The sequence below is a fragment of the Canis aureus genome, chromosome 10 (assembly GCF_053574225.1).
Source record: "Canis aureus isolate CA01 chromosome 10, VMU_Caureus_v.1.0, whole genome shotgun sequence".
Classification (NCBI taxonomy): Eukaryota; Metazoa; Chordata; class Mammalia; order Carnivora; family Canidae; genus Canis; species Canis aureus.
Genome location: NC_135620.1, coordinates 15,200,830 through 15,216,266, shown reverse-complemented (window position 1 = coordinate 15,216,266; position 15,437 = coordinate 15,200,830). Strand labels below are relative to the sequence as shown.

The following is a 15,437-nucleotide window of genomic DNA, read 5'->3' as shown; positions in this document are numbered from 1 at the left end:
CTGATCTAGTGCATTTTTTATTGGAGAATATGAATAGTTTTTTTTTTTTATGAAATGACAAAACATTAAGGTCTCTATAACATTAAAATGTAGCTTTGAGAACAGAAGATTTTCAGGGCTTTTACAAATATACTTGTTTCTCCTTAAGTCACTATACAGCAAAAGTCAAAAGTTTCTTTATTGACCAAGATTTGTAAAATGCCCCACGGATGTGGACAGACACTCTACTGAACTGCCACATAGCACAGGCACTGATGTTTAGGTTGGGTTACTATTTGCTCTGCATATCATAGTATGTCCAAGTAGCCAGTGCAGAATGTGGGCCTTGAGTGAGGGAATGATGAACACTCTTTGGAAACTTAATTTCACTCCTGCCATGTTTTGAATGTCGTAATTCTAAAGTAGCATTTTTAGCTGCTTCAATAATAGATATGCTTATTTGGAACTTCAGTTTTCTCCTTGGAACACTATCAAAAGGAGTCTTCTCAATGGTCTTGCTATGCTGGGTGACAAGCACTCTAATAATCCTGTCCTCAAATCCTTACCAAGACCATCCGGCACACTTCATTTTCTGGGATTACATGATGTTTTCCCATGAGCTATCACTGAGACATAATCGCAAATGCAATTTGATGGACTACCATTGATTCAAATAGACTATTACATCTAATTGGAATCCTGCAAACTGTCTTTCCCTCCAAGATTTTAGAAACTCCATGAGGATTCCCATGTGTACATATCATTATAGTTTAAAATTAAAGTGAACCAGTTTGGTATTTTATTAGTGTTTTGTTTAGAAACTTAGAAGCTAGATCCCTGAATTATTAGCTCATTCACATCTACTTGGTGATGAATACTATACAACTGAAAAGACTAGTATAATTTTTAACTATAAAAATAACTTTTAAAATAGATGTCTGTGGCAATGACTGCTTCAATTTATGTAGTTCTTTTTTAAAAGTTTTCAAGGTACTTTAGAGACTTATTAATTCTCACATTTCTCCCTGGAGTGGATAATGAACAGATTAAGAAAATTGAAGCAATGAAGTCACATGGTACTCCCAAGCTTCATTAGTAAGCGATGAAGAAACAAAGAATATAGTCAAGAATCACCTTGTGACAGAGTTCCACTAGACCAAAAAGCTTTCTAAACAGTACAGTTAGAGTGTTTAAAATGATGATGTTTTAATAAATTATCTACCTAATAAAACTAATGTCAACTAGCCTATGTACTGTCAAACCATCTTTGTGTGGATTGCATGATTTTTAAAAACAGATGTCTGGTGAGGTAGTAATATGATATCTCTAAATGATGATTCTGAGACACATCCTCTTAGGATAAATATTTACTTAAACAGCTAAGATAAACCTCTTGAGACAATCTAGACTTTTACATTCAGAATATTGTTGGGCTTGTAGGAGAGCTCAGAGAACAAACAGTCTCTCTGCCCAGGAGCTCCAGGCTCTAGTTATCAAAAATTGATGTGGGCTGAAGAGCTAAGAGAAGTGCTCTAAGGCACAGAGTCTCTTCATAAGTGTAAGTCCATCTGCTTTGTAAAGAACAGAAAAGGTGGAAGAAAGATTGCAAAATATCTCCTGAGGTACCCAAAGAAGTTGGTGGTAAGACAAGAAAGGAAAGAGACTCTACAGAGCAATCCCAAAAATCTTGCAACTGGGTAGTAAAATATGGTGATATATAAAACAATTCAGAAAGCTGGTGGCTTGGATGTGAAACGTGGACATACCTCTGGAGTATTTTCAATGCTCAGATCTCAGTTCCTCCTGATGAAGGGACTGTAATCCCACCCTCAAAATATTTCAAGTGAATGGCGAACTGGGTTAAACTAAAGCAGCAACAAAGTCCAGACACAACACAGATACACACACACACACACACATACACACACACACCTCACCTCCAGTAGGTTGACAGAGAAAGGAGCCTGCACCTCTGAAAGTAAAAATTATTTTAGACTCTTCTGTCCTCTTATATGAAAAGTCTGCTGCATACTTCAAGGTTACAAGACACACAATTAGGCAAGAAAATGGCATCCATGGTCAAGAGAGGAAATAGTCAATAGAAAAAGGTTCAGAGATGGACCAAATGTTGGAGTCATCAGAAAGTGCTTTAAAATATACATGATAGAAAAGATAAAAGATATAGTGGAAATGGTGCACCACATTCATGAAGAAATAGGGAATGTTGGCAGATGTACAAAAAAAGTTTTTAAAATCAAACTAAATGGAAAAGCTAGAAATGAAAAATGTAACATCAGGGAAAATTCATTAGATACACCTGAGAAAAGATTGCACACAGTAGAGGAAGATTTCAATAAATTTGAAATAGTCAATATAAAATACCTAAGTTGAAAAAAAAAAGAGTTAAAAGAAAAGCAAGGACCATCTAAGATCAGTGGGAAAATAACAAATAGTTCAAGAAGAGGAAAAGGACAATGGTGCAGAAGTAATATTTGATGAAATAATAGTTAAGAACTTTGTAAAATTGATGAAAGATCCAAGCCACTTGCAAATCTAAGGAGGATGAATAAAAAGAAAACCACACTGTAGTCAGTTACTAAAAAACAAACAGAAAAAGCAGTGCTTCAAAGTAGCTGGAGAAAAAAGACACATGTATATAAGTGAACAGCAATAGAGAGGATAGTTATGTTCTTTCTAGTAATAGTGGAAGCCATAAGACTAATGAAAGACGTCTTAAAAATGCCGAAAGAACAAAATAGAACTGTCAACCTAGCATTTTATATCTAGCAAAAATATCCTTTAAAAAAGGAAAACAACAGAATTACATTTTCAAATGGAAGAAAGCTGAAATTATTTATTTCCAGGGGACCTTTACCACTGAAATGCAGAAAGAAATTCTTCAGGGTGAACCAGATAATATCAAATGGAACTCAAGAAATTTTTTAAAAAATCCTTTTATGTTACAGTTATATGTATTTGTTTTTTAAAAGACCACGTGTTTAATGCAAAAACAGTACCAATGTATCATGAGGTTTTTAACGTATATCAAAGTAAAGTAGAAGACAAATATAGAAAAAGTAAAATAGAAAAAGTAATGGTGGAGGGGTACATGGAATAATACTATACATTTTTTATACTATTTATGAATGAGTATACTATTATTTGAAAGAAATAAAAATGTACATTATATTCAGATCCTCTATTAAAATTTTGAATAAAATGTTTAACTTCATTAATACACAAAACAAAATAGAATTCTCAGTAATACCCACTTCTTCCCCAACAGGGCAGGAAAGAAGTTACAGAGATACAAAGTACAAATGGAGTAAATAAAAAATTAACACCCAGGGTGCCTGGGTATGTTGAGTGTCCACCTTTGGCTCAGGTCATGATTGAGCCCCACATCAGACTCCCTATTCAGCGGGGATCCTGCTTCTCCCTCCACACCTCTCCCACTTGTGTGCTTTATCTATCTCTCTCTCAAATAAATAAAATCCTTAAAAAGTAGAATAAAAACAAAAAAAGCCACACCAATTGGGGAAAATAAAGCACATTAATAATGCTATCAAATATAAATTGACCAAATGCTTCACTTAAAAGGCAAAGATTTGTAGACAAGATTAAAAAGTAAGACCCAACTAAAAACTATCTACAGAAAACACAGGTTAAAAGTAAAATGGAAAGAATATATATATATATATATATATATATATATATATATATATATATATATAATGTATCCATTAAATATAAAAAAATAATAGTTATATTAACATCAGAAAAAGAAAATTACTAGAGATAAAGATATTCCATATTAGCAGAAGATGAATTTGTCAAGACATAAGTTTTCAGGATAAAAATCAGTATATTTCTATATAATTGGTATAAATTGATATATATTGATTCTGTAAAATTGATAAGATGGCAGTAACAATTACATTTATAGTAACATCAAAAAACATCAAATATGTAAAATATACAAAATATGGAAAAGGTCTATTCATTGAAATTAGAAGACATGGATGAATGAAATTAAAGACTTAAGGGCACTTGGGTGGCTCAGTTGCATAAGCATCTGCCTTTGGCTCAGGTCATGATCCTGGCTTCCTGGGATGGAGGCCTGCATTGGGCTCCCGGCTCAGTGGAAAGTCTGTTCTAGCTCTCCCTCTGCCCCTCTCCTCTGTTCTGCTGTCTCTGTCTCTCACTCAGTCTCTCTCAAATAAATAAATAAAATCTTAAAAAAAAAAAAAAAGAAGAAGACTTACTTAAATGGAAAGATACAAAATGTTCTTGGTTAGGTAGAAACAACATACTCATTTTCTATAAATTGATATATAGATTGAAAGCAGTATCATAATTCCAGCAGATGAATTTTGTTGGAAGAAATTAATAAATTGGTTCTAAAATTCACGTGGGATGCAAAGGATCTAAGATAGCCAAAACAACACTGAGAAGATAATTCCAGAAACTTATCTAATTTTAAGATTTTATAAAGCTATGACAATCAAGACTGTGTGCTTTGGCACAATGTTAGACAATAGTTCAGTGGAGAAGACCTGGAATTCCAGAAACAGACAAGCACACATATGGCAAGTTGGGTTTTGATTGAGATACCAAGTCAATCCTAAAGGGATAGCCAAATCATGTTGAACAGATGTTGCTGGGATAATTAGAAATGAACAGCAATCCAATTCTCATTCTTTATATGAGCATTAATTTGAAATGGTCATGGGTACAAACATGAAGCTCAGAATCATAAGATGCTTTGAAGTAAGAGAATATCTTCATTGCCTTGAGATAGAGTATTAATCATAAAGACAAAATTAATAGATTGGGCCTCTTCACAATTAAGAATATTTGCTCATCGAAAGATACTATGGAAAATGCATAGGGAAGCCACAGACTGGGGAAAAAATTATTGCAGCAAAATTATCTGAATGGATACCTAGAATAGCTAACAGGCACCTGCAAATCAATGATAGAAAGACAAATATCCCCACCTCCCAAATAAGTGAGAGCAAAGCTTAGGGACTTGATGAAAGAATATGTGAATAGTCACAAAGCTCATGAACAAGGTGCTTACTGTCATCAGTCATCAAGCCTATGCCATTAAAACCATAATAAGTTACCACACAAAGGATCAACAAAGGCTTCTAGAAGGATAGGGCAGTGGGTGAGTGTGGCTCTAATATCTTAAATTTTGATCACATTTTTCAGTTAACTTCAGAATCTGATCCAAAGAGGTCAGTTGTTAAAAAGAAACCACAGGCCACTTAGGCTACAGTCCCAAGTCAGCAAAGGGGAGTTTAATACCTCATCCGATTGCCCTTTTAACATCCCCTTGAAATTTAGTCTTAATGATCAGAAAGCAATTTTATGGTGGGCGCCAATGAGTCTGCCACATGGGCCCTCCTCTACTCCCAAAGGAAGATGAGGTAATCTGCTTTCTAAGATCCTCTACCCCCGCACCCCACCCCAGGGAAATCGACCTTGCCTCAAACAATCCTTTCCTTTTGCTACTGACTTTCTTGTTCCACTCCACTTGTAAAAACCTTCCATCCTTCCACTTTGTATAATGCAATGGAGCTTTCCTCTTGGTAGATGGAATGCTTGCTGTCCAGGTCATGAATCATTTAATAAATCCAATTAGAGATCTTCAAAACATACACACACAATGGTATGCTATTCATAGTCACAAGAATGACCAGAATGAAAAAAGAGATGGACATCTCCAAATGTTGGTCATTAAAGCTAAATTATTTTTTTTTTTGTTTTAATCTTTAGGTTCATTAGAAAATATATTGCTCATCTCTGGACTCAGTCAGATTTTTTAGAATTCCTCCTTCATCAACCTCAGAGTTTCTTATCACTGATAAACAGGCCCAGTAAAAAATTACTGGAATTGTTGAGATCATGCCTATACACAAAAGGAAACCACCTCAGCAACAGCAACAAAATATTCTCATTTTATCTGGAGGTTCAAATACGTATACTTTGTCAAATATGAAAACTGAATTTTAAAACCTCACAGAATACTAATTTTACTAGAAGTCATTTAAAATTACGATCTATTTGTGGAAAAAAAAATTATCCATGTACTTTAACTGATAATCAGCCCACAACATACAAGGAAAAGGAATGATGGAGTAAAATGGGAAAGAGAGGAAAAATAGTATTAATTCCCTATGGTTTCAAAGAAGAAAATCAGAAAAAATTAAAAATCATTACGAACATAGCGTTTTCATGATTAAGATAAAGATGGAATGAAAGGAGATAAGAAACAAAGGGAAGTCTTTGTTTTTCATTTATTCAGAATAATTGCATTTCTCGTAATGTGTCCCATTCTCATCATTTGAGGGCAGGACCTCTTAATCTGATCCCTAAATTCATATAGACAGTGAATCAAATCAGGATTGGGAAGTTCCTCTCATCTTGCTACTTACAAATAATCTACTACTTGACAAATAATCTGTGTGAGAAATATGAAGTATTTATTAACACAGAGCTATTCAGAGTTATTGATGAAAAGGAAAGATCCATCATATAATTCCCAGGGCACTGAAGGAGATTCTACTTTATTGATTCAGTAGTTAATAGAATCAGTCATTTATATGACCTGTTAAAAATGATTTATATTTGAATGATGAATTTTATTTGGCCACTTTGAATTTTTTGAAGTAGGGAAGGAAAACAATTTGCTAAAATGAATAGTTTGTTCATTTCTTTTTTTTTAAACTTGGAGTTCAATTCACATGACAAGAATGAATTGAGGAGTAGTTAGAACACAGTCATGGAAAAGAAACAAGTGAGTCTTTAGCAAACCATCTTCTTGGCTCGAAATAAAGTGGGGTAACCAGCTGTTGTATTTTGCTTTGATGGTAGCATTCCCTCTTCTTTCCATGCTTTTGTTGTTTTCCATTGTAATAAGTAAATACAAAAACTCAACAGGGTCCCAAGTCCCACAAATACAGTATCATAGTATTCCCTCACCTAAGTGGTTTTATCTGTTTGGTTTCTTGTATTTGAAAAAACAAGGTCATTTTTGGTAGATCTCTCTTACTTCTAAATAAGCATCTATATTTGGGTTCTCAGAACCTCCAGAATGTGCTCGAGTGTTCTAAAACAAAATTTAAGAGCATTCCCATTGTGGCTAAGCAGACCTACATCTGCCTTTGACAGCTACGCGATCTTGGGCAAATCATTTAACTTCCTAGCTCTTTATTTCCTGTGTTTGTAGAGTATTGCACACAGTGGTCATTGTGGTTGGCCTCCAAACATCATTCCACTTCTGATGATTTGTCTAAGATATTTGTTGCCATGCAAGCTCCTTTCCAGTATTTGTTTCACACATGGACAAGCCCGTGCTACTTGGAGTTTTATTTAGAACAATTGTAATTATAAACAAGACACAGAAGAGTGGCTAGTTCTATTGTATGTGGACAAGGAATTACTCAATTGCTGGTGGCAGATATCTCCTGACCATGAGGGTGATAAGCTTTAGGATGAAGCCAACACATCCAGGGAGGATGAACACACTGAAAGCTCTTTGATGATGCTCTTGAGGATCTGATAAACCTGAAGCCTTCTATTTAGGCTTCTGCTCATTACACAGTCCGTTTGACTTGCAACAAAAAGTTCAGTAATAAGGGCAGAAACAATAGACCGACTTCATAGAGTTTTTTATAAAACTTGAAAGAAATAATGCATATAAAGCACTTAGCTTTATATAGTGCCTAGGTACATGGAAAGTTCTCAGTTAAATGTAGTTGTTGCTGCTGTTCTAGTGAAAAAACCTGGGAAGATGTGAACTTCTTTTTGTTTGCAGGGAGGGGGTCTCAGAAAAGGAACAAGGTTTGAGCAAGATCTAATCTCTCAGCAACTCTTCCCACTTGTAGTAAGACTTTCTCATGTACCCTCTAACCTCACATTTTAATTCCTAACCTTTTCTCCTCTGTTTGGGTATCTACTGATTTCTATGAGGTTTTCTTCTTCCTAGAGTTTTTATTCTGTTAAATGCCTTTATATGAAATGAAAAGAGTTAGTGATGAGGAAGTCAACTAATGCCTTTTCTTGTTTGCTCCATGTTTCCAAAGAATTACAAGACGATCCTCTCATCCAGGGAATGCAGACCAGGGGTGTGGCTCATAGCTTCTTTGCTTCCTTGTGACAGGAAGGAATGACATCTTTTTGCTTCAGCAGTACAGAAAGTCACATTCCTGGGTACTTATAGAGTATCTACAGGCAAAGTTTGTTTTTGAAAGTGATAGGAAGACTGGGAGCATCAAGGTGGCTTTTCTGAAGGTAAAAAGGCTAACCCCTGAGTCGTGAGAGGAAAGGGGTGCTGTGACTACAAAGATGGCATGAATTGCATTTCTGTGGTCTGAGGGGTAGAGACCATTGACTGGTCTCAGGAGTTGTGCAGTTCTGCTGTTATGTAAGTGGTGGGGATTCCTGCCCTCATTCACATCTCTCTGACCAACATATGTCATGGCCTGGGGAGCTGGGATCAAGTCCTTGTGCCTGAGCCTGTCATGATACCAGCGGAGTCCCTTGCTTTTATGAGAATCACCGAAGCCCAAACAATGAGCAACTCATTAGCAACCAACAAAAAGTGCCATCAGAGGCCTCTTCACAATTTTCCTGAACCACACAAGCCCTGGAAGTCCCGGTGTTTGACTAGGAAGGATATGGAAGCAATAAAATATTAACCTTTGTGTGAACCTTGGCCATTGAAGCTTGGAGGTAGATATGATTTATTTTAGAAATAGGAAGCGATGTTACATTTTATGTACCTAGAATAGCAGAGGCAAATTCCCTTGTGATTCAGACTCCTAAGATGCATGGTTTGCCAGGCTAACTCATGTTTTATGCTCTGATACCTCCAGGCTTAGGCCTTTGCATTTCTGGAAAACTCCAAATACCAATTTTTATCATTATTAACTTCCTTTGTTATAATGAGCCCCTGACTATTAAAATACTCAAAAGGAAAATATTTATTTTTCTGTCCTTTTTTCTGTTTTCATTTTTCTCTCAACTTATGAACTGGAGTTTAGGGTCAGATATTAGAAAGACAAACCAGTTTTCTGCATGTTATGTAGTAAAACAGTTATTACACCATTAGTAACAGATTCCATCCAGAGCATCTCTCTACCTGACAAAGTGTTTGAAAGAGGAAACACTTAGTGAAAGCTTTAAGAACAAAATGCATTTCAGCTAAGGCAACGTGGTATACAGCGCATCAAAATACAGAGATTAAAGCATCAATTTTTCTCTATCACAAAACTGTTCTACTTGTCATTTTAAGAAACTAGCCTATCAAGCATATTCTTTGATCACTTATAATAGATTCTTTCTGACTGGTTGTCAACCTGGAAATTAAAATGCCTAGTTGAGAAAGCGCAACAAGAACTTTGGTTAAAAAAAAAAAAAAAGATTAATCATTTGTTCCAAATACTAAAGCCTTCTTTGCTAGGATAAAACAATCTAATATCATTAGGAACTCTTTTTTAGAAATCACATATCACATCTAACATTAAATTAAGGTAAACTAATTATGTTTAATACCTATGATGCGTTTTTTTATCTCTCAATTTGGTCCTTGACCATCCATGCAGTAGATTTTGTAAGGGTATTAAATGACTAGTAAGAGATCCATCCTTTAAGAGCTAAGTCATTTACATATTTGATTTTTATTGTTAAAAATTATTATATTTTCTATCTTTTGACATGTTAAAGGAAGGACACAAAATCAAACACAGCTGGGCATTTATTACATATAGTCCTTCATTGGCAGTAAGCCTTAAGTAATTTAAAAAAAAAAATTGACTTTCTCCCTTCTAGTTCATGCAAGGAGTTTTTTTTATTTTTTTAATTCAACAAATTTTTATTCAAACAAATTGTTTTTTATTAATTTATTGAATAAAAATTTGTGCCAGACATTAGGCACTTAGGACAATAGAACAAAGATTCCTGCCCACATGGAGCTTATTTGTTGTGTGTGTGCCAGATGGAATTTTTTTTTATTCCAGTAGAGTTAACATGTGCTCTATTAGCTTTGAGTATGCAATGTAGTGATTCAACACTTCTATCCATTATTCAGAGCTCATCCACATCGAAATTTGGATTTAAAGAAATGGCCTTATGAGGAAAGGAAAAAATCAGTAACATATTCCTAAGGGTTTACTTATAATAATTAAAAAGTAAAACACATGTTAGCTAGTTAATATAATCATCTCCTATATAAATCTGTTTGACATAACTGCATGCATGTTACCTATCACGTCTCTTTTCATTTCATGATTTTAACCTAGTTCAAATGATTCACATCACAGTCCTAACTTAGACACCTGATTCATCAGTGATAGAGACAAATTGAAATTCCTGATGTGAGTATGTGAACATAAAGCATCAAAGTGGTCATTAAAAATAAGGTAGCTATCTATTTGAACAAGAACACAAAAAGACAAGATCAGTCATTGCAGGACATAACCAGATCCATCACTTTCCTTGCCATGGACCAGATAGCGCATTTTCTATTTTATATCTCTACCATGTGTTTTGCTGTGTGTCTCCTTACTAATCAATAAAGAATTTATTTTAACTTATTTATATTGGATATTAAAACAAATGCAGCTAATACAACACCTGACATCTAGTCTTCCCAGACTGGGAAAGGTCAAAGAAGAGGTTTTTTTTTTTTTAATTTATGTAGTCATGTTTTCCAAACTCTGCTCTCTAAAGCACTAGTTCTCAAGATAAGTGTTGTCTGTTAAGAAATGACATGGTCAAAGATGTTTGAGGAACTATAATGTATATAATCCTATGGAAATCATATTGTAGTATCAAGAAAAGTTCCAAGTAGAGAAATGAAAATTTTTACAAATAAAATGACACTAGATTGGATTAAGTCTGTGTGTGTATATGTGTGTGTAGCTGAGGGGGTGTATCTTAGACACTGCCTTAGATCTGTTAGCAATCTTAACCAAGTCTTATAGCCACATACTTGATCTATACCCCAGGCAGTGTTTCACTTTGAGAATCTTTTCAGAATAGGAATGAGAAATAGTTTTATTTTTTCAAATCAGCAATTCCTCATCCCTCTCTGGTCCCTTGAAATTTTGCTCAATGATCTGCTATCTCATACACCTTTGCAATTAAAGAAGCCATCTGACCCTTTTCACATTCTACCTAAAAATTGTCTTACTGTGATCTCGAAGATAGTTAGCTTACTTTCTTTCTTCCACCTTCCCACCAGAATCAGTTTTCCACTTGTTTCACTACTAAGTCATCTGGGGCACCATTTTTCCAACTTTCAATAAACATTTTGTCAATGTTTTTCCAGCCTTTGCTAGCAGTTTCCTTGCCATTTTTATAACCATCACTGACAATTTAATTACTGTTATTTCTGCTCCTGCTAATGTTTGCTCTCTGACCATAGGGAGCCATCTTTGGGTGCCTGGAGTGTGGTGGTATTCTCAGCATAGTTCTAGCTTTGCATCTTGCCTGGCCATCTAATGGCTATTCCAGTTCCTTGTGCTTTCTTTCCTTGTCATGAATCCATAGAATGAATCCCATCTATCTATCTATCTACCCTTCCTTCCTTCCTTCCTGGTACATGGACTACATAATTTATTACCATAATTTATTGACACCTTTGAAAATGAAAGTAGACACTATAAATATTCTTGGATAACTGGCAAAAAGTGAGACCCTCCTGAGCAGAATGAGATGCATGCCTACCACATTTTTAGGTAATCTGGGTTTCTGTCTCCTATGTAAACATTATAAATAGCTGGAAAGGACATTATGAAGATATATATGTAATAAAAACTATATATATATATATATATATACATAAAATACATATATTACTTCAGTAAATAAGGCTTCCTGATACGTGGACATAGTTTAGAGCTAATCAAATTGTGAAAAACAGCCCTAGCTCTGAATCTTGAATATCTGGTTGTAGATCTGGTTAGGGTTCCCTATACATTTTAAGAAAGTCTTGTATAATATTGTGCCTTGGTATTTGTCAAAAGTTTTGTTTGTATGTCGTTAGGAAAATCAGGCTTTCACCCTTTTTAGATACTATGTTTAATTATGAAATCCAGAGTTGATAATACAGTATGAACAAATTAAGCTCAGTGATTTTAGATAATAATGCATCATTTATTATATTAATGAATGTACTCAAGGGGAACCTGGATCAGTTAACTGTTTGACTCTTGATTTTGTCTCAGGTCATGATCTCAGGGTTCTGGGGTCAAGCCCTGCATTGGGCCCCCTGCCAAGTGGGGAGTCTGCTTGTCTCACTCTCCTGCTGCCCCTACCCGCACACCATCTCTCTCTCTCTCTCTCTCTCTCTCTCTCTCTCTTTCAAATAAATAAAAAATCTTTATAAACAAACAAACTCAAGAAAATTTTATCATTTGGTCAGTCTGGCTGACTTCCTACCAGAAATCTAAAAAGGCAAGAGTAGAAGATTGTTCCATGCAGAAAGAAAGGCATGATTCAATCCAAACCTCATTCTATCAGCATTCAGATGGCTCAGCAGAATATGAGAATTTCCTCTGTTTAGAGTAAAATAAGCCAGCAGAGAGTGAATTCTATCTTCCCAGGCCTTCCATGTGTGTGCTAGGTGCTCTGGAGCATATTAGTTTTTCAGAAATTCTAGAAACTCAGGTGGTTATTGAAGGACCTTAACTTACTGAAAATGTTCCTAAAATTGCTAAATCTCTGATGTATGGGGAATTAGTCTGCATTTCAGTGTTTTATTCTATGCCATTTGAGTATAGTAGCTTCTATCATTTGCCTGTGGCGCTAGGAAACCTGTTTCATGATTTCCTTCTATCAGCGTTTTTGGGTTTGGATCAGTAAATGTGCCAGTTGTCTTTATCTGCTGCAGGAAGCAATTTTGGTGGACAAAACAAACTATTCTTTTAAGAGACTAGTTTCTATCCTAGGAGGTGACCTTGGACACTGGGGAAAAAATAAATATGAAAGACCCTAGATTTAGCTACAAGTTGCATTATCTAAAAACAGAGTTACTCCTGCAGGGTGGTTGAGAATCCAGGCCTTGATAGTCAAGTACAGTCTGTAAAATCAGACTTTACATATAGAACCCTTTGAATTTCATCCTTTGGTATTTCTTTAAGGTTCTTAGCCACACACAATGTGTGGTCAACGTGTAGAGTTTTGGAAATGGGTACCAACATGAGCACATACATCACCTAACTATTTGGGGAACATTTAGTTCAGTGACCAAGTTATATGTAAAATATTGTGTTGGATATAAGTCAGGGGACGTGGGGAACTTCAGAGAGGTGAAATACAGGCAAGTAATGTTAAAGTAGCTTTCCTCTCCAAAAATGACTGTTGGTGTTTGACTATGTGATCTCAAGGTGTCGGCTATATCTGAACTTCTAAACTTTGAATGCATAGAGTAGTATGCTTTCTGAAAATACAGAATTCAAGTCAAACCATTTCATATATATTTTATCTCTGCAAGATATAAATCAGTATTTTCTTTACATTTCCTCCCTAGAAATGTACTATGCATGCCAACACACTCTGCCATTAAGAAATGTAATTATTTGCTCTATTATTTTTTCCTCTAGAAACTCATTTTCTTTTTCCAGTTAACAATGCAGAATTGCTGTGGGAGAGGCCCTAGCTCTGGGGTAAATCTGTTGCATAATTTGAATAAAACGGATGTTGTAGACAGACAGGTGGATGTGTGCTCGTCTGACTTCCCTCCAGGGGTGGGGGGTTCCTTGTGAGCCCTTTCGCTGGACACATTTCATTTTCCTGAGTTTATTCAGGAGTCAATGTTGGCTTATATGGATTCCCTACTAAGGTGGAGCTGTATCCTTTGGGTTTACTCTGTATGAGTTACAGTATTTCAGGCTTTGCTTTTTGCTGTGAACAAGATTGCAGGGGCAGTCTCCAAGGACCCTGAAGTCCTGGAAGGATTTGATAGGGGTTTCAACTTAAACTTGCATGTTAACATACAAATCAGAGGGGCTTTTTGCTGTATGATGAACATGAAGATGATTCTTTCCAGACAGATCATTGTCTATTAAACTGTGAAAATGATTTGGGTCCGCAAGCCCAGAGTCAAAGGGGAATCAGAGCAGTCTCCATAATCATCACTAACATTCCCTCACTTCCAGTTATATATCTGTGCTACATACACACACACACACACACACACACACACACACACACACACACACAACTTGATATGCAGCCTCGTGCTTGACATAATCTCAAAAGCCAAGAGGGATTCAGAGAGCCAACCTGTCTAACATCATAGCACAGTGAGTTGTTGAGCTGGGATTCAAGTCCAGGTCTCGCTGATTGAAAAGTCCAGATTTTTCCATTACTCCACGCTCTCTCTCTCAGGACATCATGAAAAGGGAATTGTGAAGTCATCTAAGAAATCGTTTACCCCAAATCCTCACTTCACTTCGAAGTAATGGAAAATGGAAGCTTTGCCCAAGTGTCGCAGAGAGCAAAGTCTAAACTCAGAAATGCTAAGCCTCCGTGTAGTATCCTTTCACTTAGTGTGAGACGCATGCAGAATTTCCAGAGAAATCGACTTTTTCTTGCACAATAATTATTTTCCAAGTTGCTCTGTCATCCGCAGTTGCCTTAACACATCGCAGTTCTGTTCCAACATTAACAGGAAATACAACCACATGCAATTAAAATTATTATCACTCTTGGTGTATGCTGTTAGAAACCCACCCACTGTTATGCACGCACCATTGATGATTTTGCCCTTGGGATGATGGGGAGAACATTCACATTGGAGACTCTTGAGAGAGTCATAGGGAGGCCTCAAGCAAAATCCTCTTGGTGTTGGTGAGGGAGAGAGGCTGGGGTAAGCTCCCTGTGGGCTTCCCTCAAGGGAGGAGTTACTGCTTTGGTTTACCCTTTGATTTTCTGCACCTGTCTCGTGCCCTTGTCACCACATCACCTGTCTTACCTTTAAACTAACTTTGCTTGTTTTTATCTCTGCACAGCCACATCTAAGCCAAACAAAACACAAGTGCACACGTACATAAAGGGGGGAAAACACTGAATAAAAAAAGATAAAGATAAACCATAGGGAAATACAAACACAGTTGATGGCCTGGCTCGAAATCTCAGTGCCATATGATTGCTGATCCTGTTTCCTTGTAGTGGAGAATTTACCCACAGAAAAGCCTCATATTAGAGATGTTCCTTGGACTTGCTTCTAGCTTTCTGGCCTCTCTTTTCAGTAGCCCAGAAACAGCTAGCAGCCTTACTAATAGGATCTCAGGCTTTCATATTCATTCATTCTTTCACTCATTCACTCAATCATTTATTTCTACCAGATATGGTTAAGACATGTTCCTTTCACATTAAAAAAAATAAATCCTCTAGTAAGGGGCACCTGGGTGGCTCAGTGGTTGGGCATCTGTCTTCTTCTC

The 15,437-nt window shown here is 36.1% G+C and overlaps 1 long non-coding RNA gene across 5 annotated transcripts in view; it reads right to left on the bottom strand.

Annotated features, from left to right (window-relative positions):
• LOC144322009 (uncharacterized) overlaps positions 1-15,437 on the bottom strand; it is a 103,703-nt gene that overhangs the window by 17,114 nt on the left and 71,152 nt on the right. Inside the window, exon 10 of one of the 5 annotated variants that reach the window (XR_013387571.1) lies at positions 11,871-14,647. The exons of the other annotated variants lie outside the window; for them this stretch is intronic. This is a non-coding gene — a long non-coding RNA (uncharacterized LOC144322009). Of the gene's footprint in view, positions 1-11,870; positions 14,648-15,437 lie in introns of those variants that run through there. 5 annotated transcript variants of the gene reach the window in all.